At 39.3% G+C, this 26,632-nt stretch overlaps 1 protein-coding gene across 1 annotated transcript in view; it reads right to left on the reverse strand.

Moving 5' to 3' along the window:
- Nucleotides 1–26,632, reverse strand: part of Macrod2 (MACRO domain containing 2) — a 1,889,857-nt gene that overhangs the window by 1,500,333 nt on the left and 362,892 nt on the right. The window lies entirely within an intron of this gene.

Here is a 26,632-nt window from a genome sequence, read left to right on the forward strand (position 1 = left end):
TCATTTCTCTCTTCCTCCCTCCTCTTTCTCTCTCCCTCTCCGTCTCCGTCTCCCTCCCTCCCTCCCTCCCTCCCTCCCTCTCTCTCTCTCTCTCTCCCCTCACGCCCTTACTCTCTCCTCTCCCTTCTCTCCATATTTGCTTGAGTCCTCACTTGCTTCTCCCCTAGGCTCCTGTGACTACATGCCGGGTGACTGGCATGACTCATCCCAACCCACAGCTTACTTCATCAGCCACACCCTCCTGCCAATTTCCTGGTGATCCATCCTTCAAAAGAAATTTCCCCTTCTGGCAGCCTGCTGTACAGAGAAGTCAAGTTGCTTAGGACACTGACCCTGTAGTCAGTCCCAAGAGTTAAACCTGCTTGATTCTTTCTAGATAATTCACTGACTTCCCAGACACAGCCTTCCATTTAGCTTCCACAGACAATTCTTGATGGCTCTACATTCAGACAACTAGGAAGGCTTCAGATCCCAGCTAAGGGTGATCCTCTAAGTCAAAGAGAAAAAAAAAACAACAACAACTTGGAATTGTTTCCTTTGAAGCTCCCCACAAAGACTGTGTGAGTGTGCGAGAATATGAACAAGCAAAAGCAAACAAACACATGCACACTTCTCCTTTATCTTCCCAAAGTCTTCTCTCTCAGAAACTGCCTTCTTTAATTTCCTTGGTGGAGGATGCAACCCATTAGTGAAATGTTTCCTTTGAAAATATAAACCCTGATACCTCACAATTCATTTTAGTATCTGATACTGACTCTATTTTGGTGACTCAGATAAAACTAAACTCTATGTTTTATAAGAACATGATTTATTGCTCTCATTTTGCTTGAACAAGTATATTTTTTTTCTTTTTTCTTTATTTTTTTTGGTGTTTTAAGACATGGTTTCTCTGTAGCTTTGGAACCTATCCTGGAACTAACTCTTGTAGACCAGGCTGGCCTCAAACTCACACAGATCCCCACCTACCTCTACCCACAAAGTGTTGGGATTAAAGGCATGTGTCATCACCACCCTGCCTGAACAAATATCTTTAGCAGGTTGTAGTGTTTCACTACATAGAAGTCTTAATTTAGGTTTTGTGCCTCTTTGTGAAACATATTTAATCACAAATGCTACATAACGAGGTGTATGATGGAATTTCTTCCAGTCTGTAAGTAAGAATTACAAAAGGCACCATAGTTAAATACCCAGAGAACATTATTACATACATAAAGTAAAAGAATTTACCACGTTTGCTGTCCCTAAGCTCTCACTCTATCATGGTGCAGTGACAGTGAACGAGGGGACAATGAAGAGTTAGGCTTAAGATTAGGGGTGTATGGGGTACACACAGGTAAGAGTGAAAGCTGCCTTTAGGTGAGCCAGTGAAGGGAGAATCAGAAGAATTAAAAGTAGACTTTATCTCCCAGAGAGATAGAAGAGGTTAGGGTACTTCAGAAAGCCATGGCAGGAGAGAGCGGGTCCTGTAAAAGACTGGGAAAAAGCAAGAAACAAAGAAAAACTGAAATCAACATCAGAGTACCTGCTGGAGAAACGGGAAACAGACACGACTTCAAAAGATGAATCAGAGGAAAGTCAGATAATTTTACACTCAGGACAAGCCCACATTCCTCACAAGCATCAAATCTAACTGCCCATTCAAACTGCAGATGGGTCAGCAGTGAGGAGAAATCCCATACCACGTGACTGAGAGGACAGCAGCTGGGCACTGTCTTGAGAATGAATCTTTTATCAAAAATCTTAGGTAGCCCAGATATCAAATTGGATCTGAGCTGGACGCTTCTTCCCTGGTGGTTAATGTTTACAATACCAAAAGTTTTGTTCAGGCTGCGGGGAAGAAAACTCAGTGGTTTCATGAGCTGTCGGCCATGTTTGCTACAATGTCAACTTGTCCATCAGGATATGTTCGCCTGAACAATAGTGCCACAACTATATTGGACTAACCAGCTGCTTTACAATTGGATTACAGACTCTCTCCGTGATTGGGGATACACATTTGATACTATATACCTCATCCAAAACATATGACTGTGGAGGTTATAGACCAAAGAAAGGAAATTTGTGACTGTTGTTTCACTAAATAAACATATGTTTTCAAATGTCATTTTAAAAATTTGTTTATATACATGGTATGAATCTCAGTCTGGGGGAAAAAGCTTTTTGCAGAGGATGACATTTGATGCAGAAATTCCTACCTGGTCAAGTGATGGGAATAAGTGAATGGTGTGTGCTCAGCACTAAACGGGACATCTACAACCATCCTTTGCTTCAAGACACAGAAAACATCATGGAAGAGGTGACCAAATAATGTAGGACCTTGTAGCATGAATAATAAAAAACCCAGAGGCAGATATTGGGACTCAACCTGAAGATCAGAAAATCAGAGCAGCAAAAACTCTAGAGAGCTCTTACCTTTGTGAAATTTTCAGACTGAAAGAGAGCGAGTGTCTGTCTCCTCCCACTTTATAATCCTCTCTAGTGCTGAGATTAAAGGCGTGCACCACCACTGTCCAGGCCTCTATGGCTAACTAGTGTGGCTGCTGGGATTAAAGGTGTGTGCCATCACCGCCTGACTTGTATGGCTGACTAGTGTGGCTATTTTGTGTTCTAGTCTTTAGGCAAGCTTTATTATAATACAAATGAAATATCACTACAGGACCTGGTGGATAGGAAGGAGTTTTCTAAACTGCCGTCCTCTAGGGATGATAGAGCCATTATAATAGATACTTGCACAATTGAACCATTCAGTGTTTACAGAATTGGACCATTCAGCCTTCCATAATGTACAGAAGAGGTATCCATGAGACCTCATTCTTTTCTGGGTGATACTGACTGTTAATGGATGCTGTGGGAGGTCATAGCTTTTAACAACGTAGATGTTGGAGACATAGCTGAAGAAGGAGGGGTTCAGAAGAAAAGAAGACAATAGAAGTTGATAGAAGGTGACTATAATCATAATACTTACATATGTGTGAAACTGCCAAAAACTGCTCTGAGCTTTTATCTCACCTACATCAGAACTGCTATCAACAAGACACATGTGTCAACAAATCCTGGTGAAGATGTAGGGTAAGGAAAACCTTTATTCACAGTTGACTCGAGCGTAAACTTGTGCAGCCCTGTGAAAATCAATGTGGAAGTTTCTCCAAAAGAAATAACTAAGACTAGAATTGACATATGACCCAGCAACACCACGATTGGGATATGGCACAAAGACTTAAGTCGACATGCAACAGAGATATCTGCAGACCCATGTTGATTTTGCATTGCCCATAATCGCCAGGAAGTGGAAGCAGCCTGGTTGTCTAGTTGTCTATCCATCGATGAATAGATTTAGAAAACATGTTATGTAAACAGAGAGCAGTTTTATTAAGCTGTAACAAAAATCACATTTTCAGGAAAATGGATGCAACTGAAAACCATCAGGCTAACCAAAATAAGAGAAATCAGAAAGATAACTACCTTTTAGATTTTAAATGGCATATGCATATATAATGTATTCATATGTGTATATAAGTCACAGAAATAAAAATAGATCTTGAGGTAAGTGGGAAGGAAGGCACTTGGAAACATGTTTTAAGAAGGCAGAAAGGGCATTAACTAAGGGGACAGAAAGGAAGAAGGGGATGGGGAATGAATAAGAATGAAGTATAATGACATATATTTGTGTTTGTTTGTGTGTGTGTGTGTGTGTGTGTGCACGCACATGCATATATGTCAACCAGAAATTTAACACAATAAATAAATATTATTTTTTTTAACTTGGGGAAATAATGTTGAAATCAAATCAGAAAATGAACTGAGGCCATCTAAAGTCAGAATAGGGCCCAAACACTTCCCTTCAAATTCCCCATGGCCCTTTGAGAAGTACTGTGGTACAGGAACTATTGTCTACCTCTTCAAAATATGAGAGGCAGTGTCTGTCTGATTAAGAAACTACACTCTGAGGTTATGGTGATCTGGCTCAAATCTTAATTTCTTAGCCTTTCTGTTTCTTAATTTCCTAGCCTATAAGGTGATCTTTAAAATTATCTTTAGTATAGATTAAGTTCATGGAATAAACTGTGATAGTGGACCTACCTTGCCAATTTAGTAGAACTAAGGAAACACTTAGTGAATTGCATAGACCTTTAGTATGGTGATTCTATTAACCACTAATGAAGAAGAGAATTGACAAATCAAAAGTTTGGCATGAGGAGTGAAAGAAAAGAAGGCAACACAATGCTGGGCAACAACTCTGGGTTAGTCATCAGCAAATGAGTAGCTGCTTCTTCCTGGCCTACAGATGACTCATCTCCCAGGACCATGTCAGAACTCAGGTATGACTAAATTCCAGGAAGTGGAGTATGAGTGCGTGCATGGTCACAGGTATAGCTCGTAAAGTACTAAATCACCAACCCTCTATATTCTTTTCCATCTCCCCTAGAACTGTGTGGGACAGTGGGTTTGCACAAGAGAAAATCATTTCTAATTCCAGGGACAGGGACTCCCATTCTGGATTTTGTGATTTTGAGGGGAATTTTAAATTGCAGTGAACTAATGGGGATTATGAGCACTGTCCTTTAGAGAAACTACTGGCACCCTACTTGAAACATGCTATCATTTTGGACCCTAGAATTTTCCTTATAATAATGTTTAATTCAAATGAAAAAATACAGCAAGAAAATAAAAAAAGTGGTTTAGTTTTGTTTTTTTCCACTCTTTTTTTTCCCCTCCAAGACAATATATAAAACTAGCCCAGACTAGCAAAAAAGAGCTACATGCGTCTCGTGACACCTAAGGGACATCAAGTTCTGGAGAGCAAATGAGTCAGGGAAACATGGCAATAATCATGAGAGAGAAAGTCAACGGCCTTATGATAGAAAACAACATCATTGTCAGCCTTCCTGTAAAGACAGATAGACATCGATGCCTTGTACAATGCCCTCTGAAATGCTCAAAAGAAAGTGAGTTCAGAAATTGTCTCACCATATATACAATAAATATTTAATGGGAGTGCTCACTTCAGAGCAGATGCTTCTCTCGATGCTTAATATATGTTAAACAATTGCAAACTCTCTCTTAAGTTTACATCAGATTCTGGTAGTCAGAAAGGAGACCCGAGTAGCTGGGGCAGAATGAGCCAGGAAGAAAGTATAGAAATGAGACTGGAAAGAACAGGATGGCCAGCTTACCCAGGTCTCTAAAGGATGTTTCTCAACTGAGGGACGGGGCCAGCTGAAGGCTTTAGGAAGGGAAACGGCATGATCTAACATAAATCTCCTTAAGCAGACATTGATATAGGAGGCAAACGTCTAACACGATGAGACAGAAGCTGGCTGCAGAAGTCTGGGAAGGAGATGCTGGTGGTCTGAACAGTCATGTGGAGGTAGTGCTGTGTGGAAATGAATTCTTTCCAATAAGCACATTACAATGTTTCCATACAGTTTCAGCCTGTTCCAAGACAGGAGTCGAGTAAAATTATAATGGAGTCAAAAATTTCCTGCTATATTTTCTATTTACATGATATTTTGCACTGTGTAGTAATCACCTATAATAAACAAACACCAATATGCTACACATGTTTGTGTCCTTAGAGCACCAGCCTATACCACATAACCCCAGTGTACAGTGGTATAAATGTATCATCTAGTTATGTGTAAGTACCCTCTGTGATCACTGCACAGGAAAGAAAATGGCTAGTTGTGTATTTCTCAGAATACATCCCATCTTTAGGATATTCATGTACATGTGGTTTTGCAAACTTCTATGTACACACGTAAAAACTGATAAAATTTTATTGTAAACTGCATTAAGCTGTGTGAGAGAAAGAGATGAAATCAGGTCAGGAATGCTCAAGAATTTCTACTAAACTCTTGATGAGAATGGCACAGAAACCGATTGGGTTATTTGAGTTGGACTTTCAGGCTAAAAAATAAAATTAAGAAAGAAATAACAAATACAAAATTTTGAATTCTTCTATACATAGATTCCATGTAAATGTGTGAGATGGATGGGATCACCAGGGAATGCACGTAGCTGGGAAACTAAAGAGGTCCAGAGACTGCTTTGGGATGTCCCAAGTTTCCTAGGCTACTCGGCTAAGGAGGATCCGGGAGGCACAGCTAAAGAGCAGATGGAGAACAAGGAGAAAGGCTGGGTGAATGCTGTGCGCAGAGGAGCACAAGGAGACAAGGTGGCTGCTGCATGCAGTGCTGACTCTCCAACACAAGAGAACAAACTATGCATGGCTCTCCTTGATAAAGATAAACAGATCCCTTGAACAGTAATAATCACTTTTAACAGGATTATAAACTATTCTGAGCAATTTCATTCTCTTTTACTTCATGGCCTAAAATATTGTCTTCATTATCAATTGTTGCACATTTAATGAACTTAATTTGAATTATATTGGTCATATTATAGTTTTTAGATAAAGTTCTTGAGATTTGGCTGGTTAGGGATTGCTTCAATTAAATAATTGTAATGGGTGTACAAATTGAAATTTAAGGTTCCTCCCTATATGAACAAAAAATCTTTACTATAAGATTCATTGAGTGCTATAAGTGCTCCATTCAGCGAGCACTCAACATGCACTAGTTCTGGGATGTGCGTCTTGGGCCACCATTTTTTTCACCAGATAATAATTCTACAGAATAAATTTTCTACAGTTATTCCAATTTTAAAGGTAGAAAAAAACATGAGTTGACAATTCATTAATTTTCCCAGTTTATCCCTTTGGCAGCTGGTTGGACCACGATACAAAATGGTTCCACACCATGCAAGTGTGACCGTGATATCATGATAAATTAGTATGTAATTGAACCTCTATGACTTTTATCCATACCCTACCCATTTGGGCATAATGATATTTAAAGACCACAAATCTTTTTTTATTGATTTTAGTGAGATATATATTTTTCTTCACTCCCCTCCCCTCTATCCTCTCCCAAGGTCCCCATGTTCCCAACTTACTCAGGAGATCTTGTCTTTTTGTCCTTCCTGTGTAGATCAGATCCATGTCTCTCTTAGGGTCCTCTTTGTTGTCTAGGTTCTCTGGGATTGTGAATTGTAGGCTGGTTTTTTCTTTGTTTTATGTCTAAAAGCCACTTATGAGTGAATGCATATGGAATTTGTCTTTCTGGGTCCAGGTACCTACTTAATATAATGTTTTCTAGATCCACAAAGTCTCTCAGTAAACACGACATTCACTGTTCAACTGAACTGGGCAGGGAGACCCTGCCTCCCCTCAGTCTTCATTGCTAGGCTTACAGCCACATTCCACACCCAGCTTTTCACATGGGCACTAGAGATCTGAGATCAGACCTTCATGCTTGCTCATCAGACACTTTACCCACTGAGCCATCTCCTGAGTGCTGCATTTACACTTGCATTTCTAATCCCTGTTCTTCTCATTTCTACCAGACTTTCGGCCACATCATAGTATGCGCTAGTGTTCTTAGAACTCACTCGTTTCCAGATGCATTCATTATTGTCCACATCAGAATGGAATACCTGGTGATGCTGATAATGGGAACGAGCCAGGGACTTAGCCGTTCTTCCTTCATAACAATCCTGAGTCTCTTATTACTGTCTGCATGAAGCATGAGGCAACATGAAGAGTAATAAGCCAGCTGGCACTTCCAGGTCTTATGTCTATAAGATACTATTCTAGAAATCTCTGTCATCATGTTTTCTGCTCTTGTGGACCACATGGATCTATATAATGCAGTAATGGCTCTGTCTGTAAAAGACGGATGTCCTGACTCAACATTTAATCTCTAGAAATGACACTGGGAGCTGAGAGAATGTCAGTACTGGAGACAAATTGTAGACAGAGAATTATCTCTTCCTTCTGTTTTGGTTTGCATAGGACCACTAGGTATATAGCTCTGCATAAGAACCTATCCCCAAATGCAAGACTTGAAGTAAAACACATCTATTCTTTCTCAGGACCATGTGGACCCGCATTTCTATGGCTGGAAAGTTGTGATCTCTTCTGATCAATCAAGGAGCTGAGCCTGCAGTAACCTGACTGTCAACTAGGACACTTCAGCTCTCTTCTGCATGGTTTCCCATCTGCCAGGAGGCTAGACTGGGCATCTTTACATAGTGATTCCAGAGCTGGATTCCCAACAGCTAAATAGAAAAGTCTCTTGTGGTCTCTTAAAGATGTTACATAAAATTACATCTATCACATTCTATTGGTCAAAGCAAATCACAGGACCACTCCAAATTCAAACCATAGCCACCAGTGATGTACATGTTCTCAGACTAACACAGAAATGCGGTTGCCCAGGATGTGTGCTCTCCAAAGATGCTGGCCAAAGGGACACCAAACTTTGTGCCCTGCAGCAGGATTATATCCTCATGAGAAATATATCTTTTGTAATCTGTACACAAGAAGTCATGGGCTAAAATTGATCTTCTCAGGAGATCTAGATGTGGCCTCTCCATTCATGTTTTGTGATTTCTGTACTGTCCACGTGAGCCTGGGGTCCTAAGTTTCAATGTTCATGAGACTTAGAATTAGGTCCCATAATGTCTGCAGTGTTCATCTACTTTGCTCTAGGTCTATATCTGGGTCAGCTTTGGAAAGTGGCTCAAGTGCCTGATAGTCACCGATCATGACTCCCCTGAAACTTCTCATCCTCTCTCTGTGCTCATATAAAATCAAATGCATCTCTTTATTGGGAATTACATAAAGCTATAGAGAACCTTTAAAATCACTCACCTATTCACAATTTATAATAGCCAACTTCTAGGGAACAATTATGATTAACCAGGCAATTTTCTAAACATATTAGTTTTGCTTCATCATTTAATCATCACAACCCCCAAAAGATAAAAATCATTAATATCAACAGTGATGAAACAAAAGACAGGATGCTCTATATATCACCCAAAGTAGCCCTTTAAAATTCCCCCTTAGAAGAAATTTCAACCCCCTCCCCAGGCATGGAAGACTCTCATCAGTGAGAGTCTCAGAGGTGACTTGTGATATGTGCCATCCCTGTGGCCTCTCTTTAAGAATGTTGAGGACAAACCTTTCATACAGGTCTCATGGACTCCAACTCCTTTTTATCAGTGCTCCTTGCCAGTATGAAAATGCTGAGTTGCTGCCTCTGCAATGTGTCCGTGATGCCCTCTTGAATTGGAAAGGCTCTTCTTTCTCCCTAATTTAAAGACCCAATCTCCACTCAGCTCCCTCTAAGAGCCTCTGTCTATTCAGACTGCTTTAAATAATTATTTCTTCCATTCCCCAAAACAGTTATACTAGTCAATGTTGTGTTATCTTCTTTTACAAACAAGAACACTGAGGTAGTAAGTTCTTATCTCCTCCCCTAAAAGTTACCTAACTAGAAGCAGGAAACCAACATTCAAATCTTTGATCTGATTCTAAGGCTAATGATCTAAAGTACAACTGAATGCTGCCTTCCCCCATCTCTCTGTGAACATACTGAACTATAATAAAGTGTATTGAAATGTCATCTCTCAATAACTCAATGAAAATTAGGAAAGAGGGTAAAATAATAGGAAAAATCATAAGGAATAATACTATTCATTATCCACCCAAACCCCCTATAATGCATGAAAGTCTGTATAAATATCATATATAATTTAAATGAAATGTTCCTCTCTGGGCTGACAATGTTCCTCTAAGAACTAAAGGTCGCCTAACAAGCACTCCAACAGCAGGCTTGAGAAAACCTCTTCTGAGTTGTTGGTCAGGATTGTCCAACAGACTCCCAAAATATTACAGACTATTACTACTGCCCTTGGTTATCCCTCAGAGGTGGAAAGTAAGTTCCTATTGATGAAGTCACCATGCACTTAAGACCTAGGGCCCAGAGGCCGCTGAGCTAGAACCGACAGAAAGGCCTCCTCCATGATGACTAGAAGGCACCATGCAGGCATCCAAAGGAGGAATGCAACCCACAGTCCCATCCAGCTGTGACATCTGTGAACCATAACAATAACAAGCATAGCATAACAACCCTAAGGGTTCAGTAGCTGCACACATGCCTTGGTGATAACCACCAGCTCTCTAATTGAACCTAAGCCCTGATCAAGAAGATGGAAATTCTGTCTGGTGCTGGAAACCTAGCCAATGACCCAGGGCTAAGGAAGTCACAGATCTTGAAGGAAAACCTGCAACCACCACTTTACTAAACCAACATAATCCCTAATTACAACAGGCAGAAACCCTCACAGAAAACCACAGCCAATCAAAATGCAGATCTGTGGAGGCCAGTCCCAAGGAATACATCTACAAAATGCTTCCACACCTAAGGCTCAGGGAACACTGCAGAAAAGGGGACAGAGAGACTGAAAGACTCAGAGGAGCAGCAAGGTTGTGAAGACTGTGTCTCATAGGAGTGTCAGAAGCTACACCCAACAAGACTACCCATACATGAGCTGAACAAGGGCATCAATAGACATGACAAAGTAGACAGAGAAAAGACCAGAAGGCCACAACTCCATACAAAGAACTGCAGGCACCTAAGGAATGTCGGAAGCAGGAGAAATGAGCTAGCCTTCCCCAGAACAGAGTACACCAATTAGTCACCCAATACCAAACAGACAGCCCTGAAAGCATACATAAAGCTAACATTATACAGAACTAGCAGATTATATTTATGAACATATATGTACTTACATTTACAAATATGCAAGTCACAGCAATTAACGAAAAAGAGGCCATGAATTTGAAAGAGAGCAAGCAGTGATACATGGGACAGTTTAGGAAGCGGACAGAGAAGAAGTAAATGATGTAATTAATTATAATCTCAATAATAAAAATAATAAAAAATAAATAAAAAATGTGGACTGGGGAGATGGTAAAGTGCCAACTGTACAAGCACGAGGACCGAATTTAGAGTCCCAGAAGCCACACACAAAGGTCCTCATGCTTTCATGTTTTCCAGCTGCCTGCAGTCCTGGTGCAGGAGATGGATTCCTGAACCTTACTGGCGAGCAAACAAAATCTATGATCTTTGTCGCATTGACAGACCCTGTCTCAAAAATTAAATGTGGACAGTCACTGCAGAAAGACACTCACCATCAACTTCTGCTCTCTATATGCACACACGTTAACAATTACACACTACACATACAATAAAACACACAGAAAAAAGGTGAAAATTAACACTATATTTTTAAAAGTCCAAGCAACAACAAAAGATTCATTAGGAATATATTTCGGCATGCAACACTAATGCATAGCTCATTACATAATGGCCACTTCTGTTCACTATTTCAATTCTGAGACTTAATGTCCATAGTGATTAAACAAGCTGACAGAAAAACAGATGCATGTAAGAAATACTTAATAAGAAAATGTTTTTCAGATCACGAGTTGCCAGATATGAGAACTGAGAGAATGGAGAAAGTTAAGAATGGCATCTATTCAAAGAAAGTAGCTTTGAAAAACAATTTAAAGCTTAGAAAATATCACATTTTACTTTAAAAAAAATGAGCTTTATGCAGCCAATTCTTCTAAATCATGTCCCTAAAATATCACAGTTAATGGCATTCAAAAGTTGAACTGTTAATTGTGCTTTCTTATAATTAAGCTGCCTGTAATTTTACATCTTTGACTCTGACAAATTGAAACATGCATGGGCCTTAATTAAAAGCTGCTTGTGTATGGGAACATCTACTGCATGGTCAGGATAAATGTCTAAAACAATAATGTTTAAAAGAGAAAGCAAGTCGTGTTAATGAATGAGATGTATTGCATGCTTACTAAGATTTACTGCCTACTAGCTATATGCGTAGGACATTAATTAGCATTGTAGCCTACAAACATTACTTCCTCGTACGTCCTTTCAGTATTCTCCTTGGTTGTTTCAGGCAAGCTCACAGAGTTAGTTGAACTGACAAATAAGGATTTAATCATAGACACCCTGATAGTACAGGTGGGTTGTTGTGGAATATTAATTTAGCTGGGTAAAGATGTGTTACATTTTTTTTATGCTGTGGAATTCTACTTTAACTCTGTGAAAGCATGTTACATTTGTTTATGCTGCCTTTGTTAACGATGTAAAGATGTGTCACATTTGTTTATGCTGCATTTGTTGTATAAAGATGTGTTGCATTTGTTTCACCTTGCCTGCCTAATTGGTCTAATAGAAAGCTGAATGGCCAATAGCTAGACAGGAGATGAATAGGTAGGGCTTCCAGGCAAAGGGGAGGGGGAAAAGGGGAAGAGGAACAAGGGAAGAAAGAGAAGATAAATTAGAAGAAAGAAAGGTGCATGTCCAGGGCCAAAAGCCAGGCAACCTCCAGTCAGACACAAGAAACAGTAAGATCTACAGAAGGAATAAAGGTAAAGAGTCTTGGGGCAAAGGGTAGATAAAGAGAAAAAGGTTAATTTTATTTTAAAAAGCTATCCAGAAACACCTGATCTAACATTAGGTCTGTCTCCATGTCATGATTTGAAAGTTGATTGGTGGCCCAAAATAGAAAGTCCCGTATAGTGGGTCACTCATCCTCCAAGCTCTCTCATTCCTGGCTTGTTCCAAAAGACAGTTGACTAAATTCAAATACTCTGCATGTCATATAGTGAGGTAAGTGCTAGAAAAGAAAACTGGAAATATATGGTCTTTCCTCTTAAAGAATTAACTGTCCAGTAGAAAGCACATCCATGAAAAGCATTTCCTATCACAGTAAGGTCATGGTAAGTGAGAGTTTAGTGATAGTAGTGCACCGAAATGTGATACTAACAATAAACAATTCAGAGACAGCATACAGAGCATAAGTATATCATACAGAAAAAGCCTGTGCATTTATATATTACATGTACACATAAAGATGTGGAAATAAAGGGGGTAATTCTTTCGAAGTGGAAATGGAGCAGAGATGTATCAGAGAGTAACAATGGGATGAATTTGATCAAAGTCTATACATGTATCAAAATAGCTCAATAAAATTCTTTATTTTGTATACCTAATATATGATAATTGAAAAGAAGACTAATGGTAGACGTTGAAATGTTTTTTGAAGAGTCAGAAGTTTATCTAAAATTGCTTCAATTGACTTAGACTAACAAGTGGGCATACATACTACAGTCCTTGAAGAAGTCCAACCCCATGCTGTCATTTTCCCAATGACTCCAGGATTGCAACTGCATTACGTGGCTAGCAGTGTCAATGGATTAGACAGTTCAGCTTGACTCTTCATACATTAATTTTTTTTCCTTTTCTTTTTAACACATGGGTAGAACATGTGAAATAGGGTATGGCTACTAAAAAATGGTTATTTTATATTCTCTCTGTTCTAGATTTCATAAATCTTTATGTTTTAGCAGCTTAATCACAAGCGGGAAATGATTCTATGACTTTGGAAGATTTCCTGGGGATTTTTACTTTAAGTACTATGTTTGGATCAAAAAATAAATTTCTTTTTATCTCCGACAAGACTGTAACTCCATGAGAGGGGAAATTTGCTAACCGGTCTCTCTATTGGCTCTAGAATGGTGTCTGATGAACAGGAGAACTTGTCTCAAATAAAAAGTTTCATTGGTTATTAACATATCATGCTGGTTGAAATATTATAGTATACATCTACTATGAACAAAAACACTAGACTGGCATTATCATCACAATGGACTGTAAAGTGGCCCCTCCAGTTCTGAGTCTGATCCATGAAATAGTAGCGGCGAGGTAAATGGATAATGTGTCTTTGGAGATGTAGGGGTGAAGGCAGAGACTAGAGTTATATGGTTCCAAACTAAAGAATGTGGAAAGCTATGAGAAGTTGCTGGAGAGAGAGGAATCAGTCTTTTCCTGGAGTGCTTTTGTGAGCATCTCAAAACTTCTGGCCTCTAGAACTAAGAAAAACAAATCTACTATTTCAAGATTTTGACTTTATGCTACTTTTTCCCAACAGCTCTGTGGAGGAAGAATAAGATACGTAGTTGTCAGACTGATGCAACTGAAGTAGGGAGGCCCTGAACTAATAGTTTCTGACATATATAAATAAGCAAAGGAGATTTGATCATTACAATTCATTTATGACCTTGGTAAGGAGCAGGTTTGGAAGAGTGAAGGATATAGAGGAAACAGAGAGAGAGAGATGTGGAAGATAAGAAATACAGGCAATTATTCCACACAGTTTAGCTGAAATATTATAAGCAAGATGGAAGGGGAGGATATGAGTTCAAGAAAGGAATTGTGAAAAAACGAAACATAATAATATATCCGCTCTCTGCTCGGATAAGGCAGAGGAGAAGGGAGCACAGAAGGATGAATGATGTGACGGGCTTGATTCACATTAGGTTATTATGATGGTATCGTCCCTGCCTTAAGCACTTATAATCACATGCAGATGAACGAATTGAAACCAGCAACTGAGGTAAAAATGCAAGGCAGTGTTTCACAGAAGGACCCCATCCTGGGAGAGAGGACACTGGAGGCAGCACTGACCAGAAGAACTCATCTGAAAACTAAATTTAGTTTTAAAATGTAGAGAGTAGCTTAAATATAAAATTTCAAACATAATGAAAAGATTTGAAATAATATGCATGTGCCCTTTAATTTGATATCTCACTGTGTTTATTTCACGCGGAATGTTATAGCGGTTGCTTTCCTCTTCCATTCAGTAGTAACATCATACTAATACAACAGAGCTTAAGTTATTTAACCTGACTTCTGCCAAGTCGACCACAAAGTTACTTTTGTACTCATGTATGTACTGTAGTTGTAACTCAAGGCAGTAAAAACGTAATTACCAAATTATGGTCACCAATTCATGACAGTTTAAATATTTAGAAAACCTATACATTGTCTATAACTCCTACATCACTAGTCTCCAGTGACATATGACAGTGGTTAAAAAGAAATATTTATCTCTTGTTCTATCATTACAACATTAACTATGTATGCAAGCCATTTTCATAGATAAAGCTGCATGCGAAACAGAAAAAAAAAATCACATGATGAATTTCTCTATTTTAAGTCCTCCAGGAATTGCTTTCACGGATTGCAAAGAACACTGCTCTGTCAACCACATACAACCAATTTCATCTCCAGCATTCCTGCAGAACACTAAGTGTCCTAATGAGCGAATACTCGGGTAAACTGCCCACTTTTCATTTCATTGCGTGGCTACCACATGCTGGACACAAAAACTTTCTGGACCGTGGGTTGCACTCATTCTTCAGGGAACAACAAATGAAGAAGGCTGGTGTTTGAAGGCAAGGAAGACTCCCTTCCTCTCTGGTAAAGCTGAGTTCTTTGCGTCCCAGCATTCTGTGAATCTGATCTAACTTAAACAAGCAGGCTCCTTCCCCAAATCATGAATTTGTAGTTTTCTTTTACAGATTTACCTACTTGTCAGTTTAAGAACGTCAGAGCCTCTCTGTTGGCTGGATTCTTGGTCACGCTAGAAAATTAAATATTTGCGAAGCAAAACAAAACTCTTTAGGCCTGTTCACTTAATTGTTTTGAAAGAGTTCATCTGATGTGTTTTACTCCACATTCATTGCGGGCTGTGCACAGGTCGTGTTCACGAACCCCGGGGGGCTTTGTTACGATGCGTTTTGTGTCTGCTGCACTGAGTTTCTGCATTTACCACTATTTATTATGCTTATTTCGCCCCCCCCCTTATTAAGACCATGCAATTACAATTTCCTGCAAGGCAGGAAGAGCTGTGCAGTGCCTCTCCTGGTTGCTCTTTAACAACTGCCCTATCTGAGGAAGGCAACTGACTCCCAAAAATCAATACACGCACAGTATGCAGGCCATTGTCACCACAGGGTGAGGTCAACAGACTTCAGCTACTATGCTTTTCCTTTGTTTTCCCCAGTAATGCCATGGATTAAGTTCAGTGCCCTGGGAAGCCTAGACAAGCACCATATAGGAAATGCTTTTCTCTATGCATAAACTTGATTGAATAAAGCCTTCATTCTCCTATGCTGAAGGGAAGGTTTGGATTCAGAAGAAGGTCCATCAAATTCTATCTTACCAACAGTACATAGCATGTATTGGAACATATCATCTGCTTCCACATGGTACTGGAGGCTGAATATTGATGCTAACTCAGAAATGCAGAAGCAGAAGCCTGAGAGACAGTCTGACGGTTAAGAGCAGGTACTACTCCCGTAGAGGAACGAAGTTATGTTCTCAGCATTTACAAGGCATCTGACAACCATATGTAAGTCTGATTTCAAGGGACCTGACTCCCTCTTTCGGCCTCCATGGGTACCAGGCATACGTGAGGTAGGCATATATACATACAGACAAATGTATACACATAAATAAAATAAAATACTTAGAAATTTAGGAATAGTCCAGAAATACCCAATAGCAGCAAAACATGAAAAATTTCACTGCCAGTTGACCAAAGATTCAGAAAAGTCATCTCACAAAAGCATGCCAAGCGTTTTATAGCACCTGGTTCTCGGTATAATGAATCCAGCATTGGATGACTGTCTTTCCACTATGGCTCTTAAGGAAAGCAAACTGACACTACTGACTTGTCTCTACAGTCACAGCGTCCGTTACACTATGACTTTTATAAGTGGTCCCCACACTGTCCTTTCCACGCATTCAGAACATCTTCTTCATGAGCACATACTAACATTCAAGCAGAAACTGCTCTAGGACAGCAGCAGATTGTGACGTGGCACAAATCAGGTCTGTTTAAGCAGACCGAGCATTAGTACGTCATGCGTGGTGACATTAGGACTCTACATGTAAAGGAACGGAGATGAAGCCGCGCACAGAACAATCAATATTTGTGATGGAGGGGACTCAGGGGACACCTCGGAGGTGGAGCGAGCTTGACACTTTCCAGGCACGCTGCTGCTAGAGCACAGTGGAGCCTGGAGCCTGAGGAGAGTTATGGTCTTTCTAAGATGCCAAGCAAGCTAGAAAGGAAGGGGCAAAGTTAACTCAAATTTCTTTTGCTTTTTGCTTGTTCTAAATAATTTTCTTTTCTTTGAGGTTATAAGATAATTATATCATAATCCCTTCCCCCTTCCTCCATCCAACTCCTCCCACATACATAGCCCCTTTCTCTTTTTCATTTTTTATACATACATTTCCAGGGACAACCATTTGTACTGGATGACCAATTGGTGTGCTTTTCCTGTGGAAGGCTATTTCTTTCACTTGGTATTTCTTAATTGTCTGTAGTTGTTCGTGTAGGGTTGAAGCCTCATGGGCTTTCCCCCATCTACATGAACATGTCTACATGAGTTGTCCTTGTTCAGGTAATACTTAGGCAGTCATGTTGGTGAGGCTTCATGGGTGTGGCTTCTGACATTCCTAGAAGACACCATCTCACAGCAAACTCCTTGTTCCTCTGGCTCTTACAATCTTTCTGCCCCCGCATCCACAATATTCCCTGAGTCTTAGGTGCAGGAGTTGATTGGCAAGTGTATTCACCAGGACTGAGCTCCACAACTCTGCATTTTGGTTGGTTGTGGTTTTCTGTAGAGGTCTCCATCTGTTGCAAATAGAAGTAACCTTGATGGAAGCTGAGGGTTATACTTTTCTGTAGGTATAAGGACAAATGTTTTGATTGTTGCTAGGCATTGTGCTGGTTTAGTAAAGTGGTGTTTGTAGGCTCATCTACAAGAGCTGTGACTTCACTAACTCTGGGTAGTTAGCTGGATTTCTAGCACCAGGAATGCCTTCCCTTGTGATGAGTGTGTCTGTAGAACCCAACTCTCCTGGAGAAGAGAATCAAGACTAGAAGCTTTCTGCTCAATTAGCACACCTGATTGGGTCCTGACTTACATTTTCTGCTACAGCTTAGCCTCCAAAGGTAACCCTCACAATGTTAGGGTCCGGAGACCCGGATCAACGGGATCAGACTCACACAATTTTACTAATAACAACCATAGTTCACCACTTTCTATTATTGAGAAGAATGTAAATTATATTTTCTTATGGACATAAAGTCATTTGTGGTTCTGTGGTTTTCATGTATAATATACACAGAGTGTTTGTATTTTTATTTTATGTATAGGGGTGTGTTGCCCGTATGTGTGTCTGTTTACCATGAGAGTGCAGTGCCCACTGAGACCAGAAGAATGCATATGATCTCCTAGAACTGGAGGTATAGACAGTTGTAAGCTGTCACGTGGGTACCGGGAGTGAAAGCCAGGCTGTAGAATATCAAGTAGGCTTAACTACTGGTCCAACTCTCTACCCTCACACCAGCTATTTTAAAAGCAGTAAAACTAACGTTTCCAAAACGTATATTAAAGAAACAGGTTTGTGTTATTACTCCCAGTCTAGTCTCCTTTAGAAACAAACGGTTGACCTTTTCCATCCCGCACACGGCACAGTAGCTCAGACAGGGCTGCATTTCTCCAGCAGAACCACCACTTATTGACCACACGTCATCCGCCAAACCATCTCTGGGCCCCTTCAGATATAAAATAAGAACCCAGAATATAATAATCAGATGCTGACTGCTGTAGCTCATTTTATTTCTAATCATTTATTTATTTTATTTCCCATTGCTTCAAAAGCCCCAGCTAGCGTTAGTTAGAAATACCTAGAAGAGAAAAATCCACGGTGCTTGTGACACAGAGCGGATGAGGTGTAATTCTTCACACAAACACAGTTTGAGGCTGATATGGTTTTCCTGGTCATTAGAGAACCTACCACATGCTTTCCGCCCTCGAAGCAACTGTAAAGTCCACTCGTCCACATGCCTCTAGACAGTGGATTGTACACGCAGGGGCTTGGGTGACAGGGCAATCTCCCGACAAGCCTCCCTTCTCTATGTAGGCTATGAGGATATCTAACACAGCACTTCCTCATGGCTCAGGACAGTTTCGAGGAAAGCTTGGCGGTGTCTCTAGCTGACGTCATTATAGGCATAAGTAAAATGAAGGTTCTGATATGAAGGGAAACAAAGAGAACAGACATTGGACAGATGTGTGACAGATTTTTGTCACAAAAGCAAACTTTTTCCATTAAAAGCATGGTCCTCGGTGGGAATTTCTTTTTTTTTTTCTTCCAATAAAAAAAAAAAAGCATGGTCCTCAGCTACTATTTTCTATATTCAACAAAGCATCTGAATTCTCTCAGTTGGCAACCCAGGCTGTGAATATTTATATATTTCAACACCTCTCTCTCCTCTGGCAAGCCAGATCACGCCACATGTAAATTTCTCAGTTACTTCTCTCTTCCTATTTCCAGTGCTATTACTGCCTCACCTGGACCACAGGAAGGTTTGTTTGGAGGACTGTCTTCATCCTCCTCAAAATATTACCACTGGGTTATTATTCAAATAAAACTCTGCTCCCGGCTCAGTGATAAATTAAATGCCTATCATGTTCAAGGACCCAACACTGCAAAACAAAGCAAGAGGAGGAGGAACCCACCACATGGAACATAAGCTCTGATCATGTCATCTACCTGTTTTCCTTTTGGAGAGTTGCACTGCCCAGAGAGGAAGTGCCATTCCTCCCTCTACTAAAAAGCCTTATGGAGTAACTGATTTAATTGTCCTGAAGCCATGAATATGATATTCTATGTAAACAGCCATTCACTGACTCTGAGCTGTATTTTACACTGTCTTTTTTCACTTCACTAAACCATTTTAGTACTTTGTTCATAAGGCAAGGATCTGGAAGTAATCAGTTTGTGTTGAGATGTCCTCAATATGTTTAAGAAAATTAGAAAGGATAAGATTCAGGAATGGCATTATTAGAAGAACACTATGAGCCTTTGAAGCACAGTCCTGGTAAGGATACTCTAGAAGTACGTTCCTGGAAGACACAGGATGCTGGGCCATTTGTCCACAGGTCCACAGACTCTTTCTTTTCTCCACTCCCTGGGGGTTCATAGTGGACGGGAACCCCTCTGCATTCCCCAGTGTAATCCAAAGAGTAGCAACTGAGTTTTCTTTGCCAGAGAAAACCTTAGAGCAGAGAAGCAAACAGGTTCTTTTCCCTGACATTGGAGATCACCCATATCTAGAACTGTCCACAGCCTTAATGGTGGTACTAGGGCGAGCAGAGCATTGTGAAGCCTACCCATCCCAACTCACATACCTGCCCAAAGCAACTTTTCCCTGACACTTTCCCTGCCTCCAAAATTTCTAGAATTTTATCTTAGCTGAACATTCTTTCTTTATAATTTCATATGTCACCACACTGTAGCCTTTTAGGCATAAGATTTTTATTCAATTTTATACATATAAAATGTGTCCCTCATAACACATGGATGAGAAGGAAACAATCAAGCACCGTGGACATTCAAAGGCCACAGAAATCATTCTAGTTATAAATTACATAGTTCTGGCCTCATGTAAAAACATAACTCCAAATAGTTACACTTTCTTACACTAGCTTACACATTTTTTTTACACTACAAATAGGAACACTGTCCTCTCAGTTTAGAGTCGTTACCTTGGGGACTCATTTTACATGAAATACTAGAGTGAGCTTAAATATCACTGGCACTTTGCTGAAATACTCTGTGAAGGTTAGGCTGAACTCTCAAGTCATGAATAATAGGCCAGAAAAAGTATCTAATTTAGTTTTTAAAGCAATAAATACAACCTACTAAGGGGTAACTCTCTGCTATAGCAGCCCTAAATTTAGGGACCTTCAATAACCAACGAGGGCAGTGTTAGACTTCCCTTCGGGGATTTAGTTACTGGAAGACCAAAATGACCTCATCACAGAACCATATGTAGAAACCATCTAGAAGGTAAAGCCATCAATAGACTCTGCCATTTATCAGGTTTCCATCCTGATAATAATCCATCCGTGGATAGTATTTACTCACTGTAGTTAACATGGGAATCGGAGGCTCTCCTCGCCATTTAAATGACCACATTTGTGTTCACTGCTAATAAATGTACAAGTCCATTAATTCAGAAAAGTGACTCTAAGGAGATTGTGGACAGCATTTGCCGGCATTATTGCTTTATCTCAAAGATGATAAGAATGTTACAAATGAATTCGATTGCCAATCTCCCATTGCAAGACATAGAGCTCTTTTAAAGTCTACTGTCACTTTCAAACCAAAACCATGCGAGTTAGAACAAGGCAGTAGTATAAAATTATTAGTAGGAAGATGGCACTCAGCACCAATATTTCTAATCTGAAAATATAACCATATAGATTTCATTCTGTAAAGTAACCTGCAGGTTTATTTAACTTTTAAAAATGTAAAAATTAAGGCAATTCTTTTAATACTACACTTAAAATTTCTGCCTAACTTTGAGAGTGACTTATAAAGTGAATAATATTAATCAAGTTATGTTAATGGCTGTACAGTCATATATAAAATTAAAGTACCAATATTTTAATAGACATATTATATATCTTGAAGACAATTCAATCCAGGCTAATAGGATTGGCCATTAAAACACCATTAATTTACTCTGGCATTCATTCTGTCTGTATTTCAGCCTACTAAAAATTGAATTCTCAAGTTTACAAAATTGCTAAATTAAATTTGAGGTGAAAGACCAAACTGCTTCATAAGGTATCTGTGTATCACTAACTGCCAGTCTACATGTTTAATCTTCACCATAATTGTCTGCAAATTAGAAATTAGCCAACTACAAATTATGACCGGCTACAAATAAGAAAACAAAATTATTAACTTTTATCAAATATTATAAAAACTAATATAATCAATCATTTACATTACAAAGAGATCACTGTATACTCTGTCACAGTCTGCCAACTCCTTCACTCCTAAACTTGGATTAATATATTTTTTTCAAATATTAAAAGAGTTGAGCTTAACCAAGCATTACAAGCTTCACTGTTTGATATGGAGACTAGCCTGTGGAGAACAAATCTATCCCTGTATGAATGAGAACCGCCATGTTAAACCCATCAATGCCTTGGACCCCAGTGATGGTAAATCCTTCAGTGGGTGGGGCTCAGCAGAATAGCAGGGCCTTCCCTGATCCACATACAAATGGTGAAGGGTTCACCTTTCACTAAAACCCGTACTTGTAGCAAGTACCAAGCAGAGTTTCCTCCTCGTGGGTGACTGCATCCTGAGACTTTGCCCTACAAAGTCCTCATCAAGACTAACTGACCTGTCTCCTAGTTCGGCTCTATATTAAAAAGGCACGGAGTTTCTGGATTATTGGTACATATTCACCAGAGTGTATAGCCCACCAAATAGTAGCTTACCAAATAGTAGCTTATCCTTAAAAAGAAAAGAAAGCAAAAATCTTTTACTGGCCTAACTTATGGATTGAATTTTATCCTAGAAAACTATTTTTAAAAATGGCTGAAAATACCTAGTCTGAAAGTGGGAAGTCTAAAAACGCTTTGAAATCCTAAACTTTTTGATTTGCAGCGTAATACTCAAGAAGTTCCAGATTTAGAAGCTTTCTGATTAGCAATGTTCAGCTGCTAAGAATTTGCAGTTTTGCCCAAATCTCCAAGATTTCCAAGTCTGAAACACTTCTGGTCCCAAACATTGTTTATATAAGGGACGTTGAGTCTGAGTCTGTGTGTTGTATATGTATATACTCATCTCTCTCACACACACAAAACCATTACATCCTTAAAAATAACCAGAAGGTAAGCCACTTCCAGCAGAAGGGTTTAACACATGCCATAAAATACCTGCACTGAGAAAGAGAAGCACAAGATCATCGTTGAAGAGACCTCTCTTCCCTGTCTGTTATCCTCTCAATAAAGAAGCTCAGCTGGCTGCTTTAATGGGGTTTCCCCAGTCAATTTCTGCTGGATGTTGTAAGTCTAAGTGAATATCCAATTCTATCTATCAGACACTTGCTATTATTCTTTTACTTTTGTTTGCTGCAAACATAATAAATGCCAGGTATTGGTGGTGCACATCTTTAATCCCAGCACTCAGGAGGCAGAGGCAGGTAGATCTATGAAATTGATGCCATTCTGGTCTACAGAGGCAGTTCCAAGTCAGCCATGGCTACACAGAGAAACCCAGTCTCAGGGGAGAGGAAAAACAACTTAGTAAATTTACTCACTCAAAACCTAAAGAATAGCTACTATAGATAATTTCTCCAGATAGAGTAATATGTCACATTATTTGTATGTCTCACACACACACTTGATAATTTGTTTTTTTTTTTTTTGCTGGTCTTAAAGATATCATTTAAAAGCTAGGATCACGAGAAAAGCAGAAACACAGTAGTAGGGAGAGAAATGGATTTTTCAGAGAAGTCACAGGCACAACAGGGCAATGGTTTTTTTTAACTAGGACTAAACTTCAGAGAGGTCAAAAAAATTCAAAGAACACAAACGTCCACTAGAATTATCAAAACAGTAGTGGCTTTATAGAGGGCAAAATGACACTAATCTCAAACTAGAAAGCATGGAAAGCAAAAAAAGCAGGATGATGAAATGAATCCACTATAAAAGATCAGTTATTAAAGACACAGCAATCTGTTTGAAAGAGAGGACAGAAAGACAGTAAGAGCCAGAGACAAGAGAAGATTTACAACTATAACGTAAAAACGAAACAGCATTTTATGAAACAGGAGATTTAGGAATTCCAAAGTAATGATTCAGAGAAATTATAACAGAATAAAATAGAAGGTGGAAAGATAGAATTGAGGAAATTTCAAGACACGAAAGTTAAATATAGGAGAAAGAGATCATCCCAGAAAATCCAATATAAAGTTGTACAAATTTCACAAGGATAAACAAGAGAAGTTGTATAAAAAAAATCTCTGACACAGCTGAGAAATCCCTAAGTAGGGAACACGAGGTCCAGAGTAAACTAAGTCTGCTGGAAGATGACAGTGATGGCAAAAGCAGACGAACATCAAAGCCCGTAATTGAGAAACCTTAGGGCCTATATACCACAAGCTTCTCTGAAAGAAAAACAAAAACACTTTCTTCAAAGTACTAAGAAAAAATTCAGCCCAGAATTGTTTTCAGTGAAACTACGCATGGAAGCATAGAGTGGACAGATTTTCAAGCACAGAATGACTCAAGCTCTATTTCTAAGGCACCATTGCTTTCGGAAAATACAGAGAGTGAGTAGTAGGAAAATGAGAAAACAAACTAAGAAAGGGAAAAATGAAAGACAGAGGAAATGGTAGGTAGAAGACAAAGAAGGTGAGGAGGGTTCCTAGGACACTCTAAAGACAGATGTCAGGTGGTCATGGCTGTAAACCAAGCCCACAGAATAATTTGCTCAGAAGGCCAAAAGTCAGAAAGGTCTAGATAATACCTCTTCAAAAGGACATGCGATATAATACTAGATTTTAACCAGAAAGAAGAGTTAAATCACAGATGATGGAGCTGAGTTGTATTAACAATATATACATAGAAAATCAGGCAAATAATTATAAAAGCAATTATTAACCCCAGGGATAAAACTATATATATAATATTATCATGTGAGAGAGAGATTAAATACACTGACTTCTTAGTTCTGGTTAGCCTTTTCTGGGTTACAGTAATATAAACACTGACTACAGTTATATCATAATTTTTATAAAATTAAATAGTACAGTCAGGGGATAGGCAAGACCATGTACATTAATTAGGAATCACTGTGCCTGGCAATGGTGGGGAGCAGAGGAAAGAAATAAAACTGATTTTCACAAAGGAATCACAAAAGATAATGTCTAAAAGTGAAAATTCAGGAAATACAAACAAGCCACACAGACAAGAAGTGAATATTTGGACAAAGCGTATAAGAGTAAGAGGGGATTAAAGTGCTAGTGTTGCTTAGGTTACCTAAATAAACACGAGATTACATTAGGATAACTGTGCCAAATATTTATGTGAATCATACAGTTTTGCATTTTCTAAGCTGGTTTAAACTGTAAAGCAACAAAGAAAAGTGAATGTCTAGACCACAAAACAGAGAGAAATCCAATGTGGTAAACCTGGGGGCCTTTGATTTTCTAAGTATGCTTGTAACTCAAGCTTTCATTGGATGGTTTAGCAGCTATGAGATCATTTACTGTGTGTCAACCCAATACTTATAAATTCCCATAGTTCAAGGTAAGATACCACACAAATGGTTTATGTAGACAGAGACTGGACTTCATTTTCCAGCTGCCTAGACCCAAATAAACACACCGAAACTATATTAATTACAACATTGTTTGGCCGGTGGCTCAGGTGTATTTCTAGCTAGCTCTTACATTTTGAATTAATCCATTTCTATTAGTCTATGTATTGCCACATGTCCGTGGCATTACCTCATTTACTACACGCCTTGCTTCCTCGGCAGCTGACTGTCATCTGCTTGACTGCCTATTCTCTCTATATATCTCTGCTCAGATTTCCTCCTTGGCTTTACTCTGCTAAGCTATTGGCTGAAACAGCTTTATTCATCAACCACTTAAAGCAACACATACACAGGAGGACATCCCACATCAGGTTGGGGGAATTCACTAGAAAAGGACCACAAGCAAAGATAGCAACACACCACACCACACATTATGGAATGCGGGGACGGTAATGCTACTTGTTTTTATAGAAAATGTTATAAGAGAATACTATGAACACACGTATGTCAGTGCACTGTGTAATCTAGCTGAAATAGCTTCCTAGAAACTAGACTCCCACTATCTACCAAAATAAATAATTAAGTCAGACAATCTGGATAGACCTTTAACCGGTAAGGAAACTGAATCAGTAATCAGAAACCACTGGAGATAGGAAAGCACAGGAGCAGATGGCTCAACTGTTGACGGCTACTAAGGTTTAAACAAGAACACCAATCACAAACTTGTCTCAAAAACTGAAAGGGAAAGAGCACTCCCTGCGTTATGTAACCAGTCTAGAATTACCCAGATAACAAGACTGGACAAAGATACGATGCGAAAACTACAGACCAATAATCTTTATCAATAGTGCCATGAAATGCTAGCAAGGCAAACTGGGCAGCATGTTTAAAGGACTCTACACCATGAACGTGTGGGACCAATTTAGATCAGCTGGCTTTAACATGTAACTCTTGCTTACTAAAGTGCAAGTACGATTTATATGCAAACTAGAAGGACAAGCTGCCATGTCTACAAAAGTAAAACATAGGCAGAAGAAGTATTTGCAAAGATCGTGTTTTACACGGGATCATATCCCAAAAAGGTTTTTTACTCTGCGGGCTGGTGAGGTAGCTCTTGGAATCAAGGTACTCTCCTCTATGCTTGACGACCTGAGTTAGGTCCCAAGGACCTACTTGGTGGGAGGAGAGAAGTGACTTTGACAAGTTGTCCTCCAACCAGCCTGCACTTGCACCCTGTGTCATCCATCTCATACACAAAAAGAAATGAAGGCAGAATTTTAGAAAGTCATAACTTCCATAACTCAGAAGTAAGACAAGTAACTGTGACACAGTCCATACCACTAGCAGAGATTACACTTACAAAAAGAGCCAATCAGAAAACATTGCATGATGCCATGAATATGAGCTACCTGTAAAATGCCAGTTCATATGCAGAGAAAATAAGATAGAAAATAATCCGGTCAGTGCCTGGCAGGATAGAAACATGAAGAGGTAGATTTTGGTACATACAGTGTCTCTGTTTGCGATGACGGTAAGTTCCGGAAGTGACCGGTGGTGATGTTTATACAACATTCTGAATCTCCTTGTTACCAATGAATTACACACGTAAAATGGTAAAATGCTAAACTTTTTGTGGACTTTATTATTATAAAATAAGACATTCACTTCCTTAATTGTAATATTGTTGTGAAATTATG

The sequence above is a fragment of the Microtus ochrogaster genome, unplaced genomic scaffold (assembly GCF_000317375.1).
Source record: "Microtus ochrogaster isolate Prairie Vole_2 unplaced genomic scaffold, MicOch1.0 UNK3, whole genome shotgun sequence".
NCBI classification, from domain to species: domain Eukaryota; kingdom Metazoa; phylum Chordata; class Mammalia; order Rodentia; family Cricetidae; genus Microtus; species Microtus ochrogaster.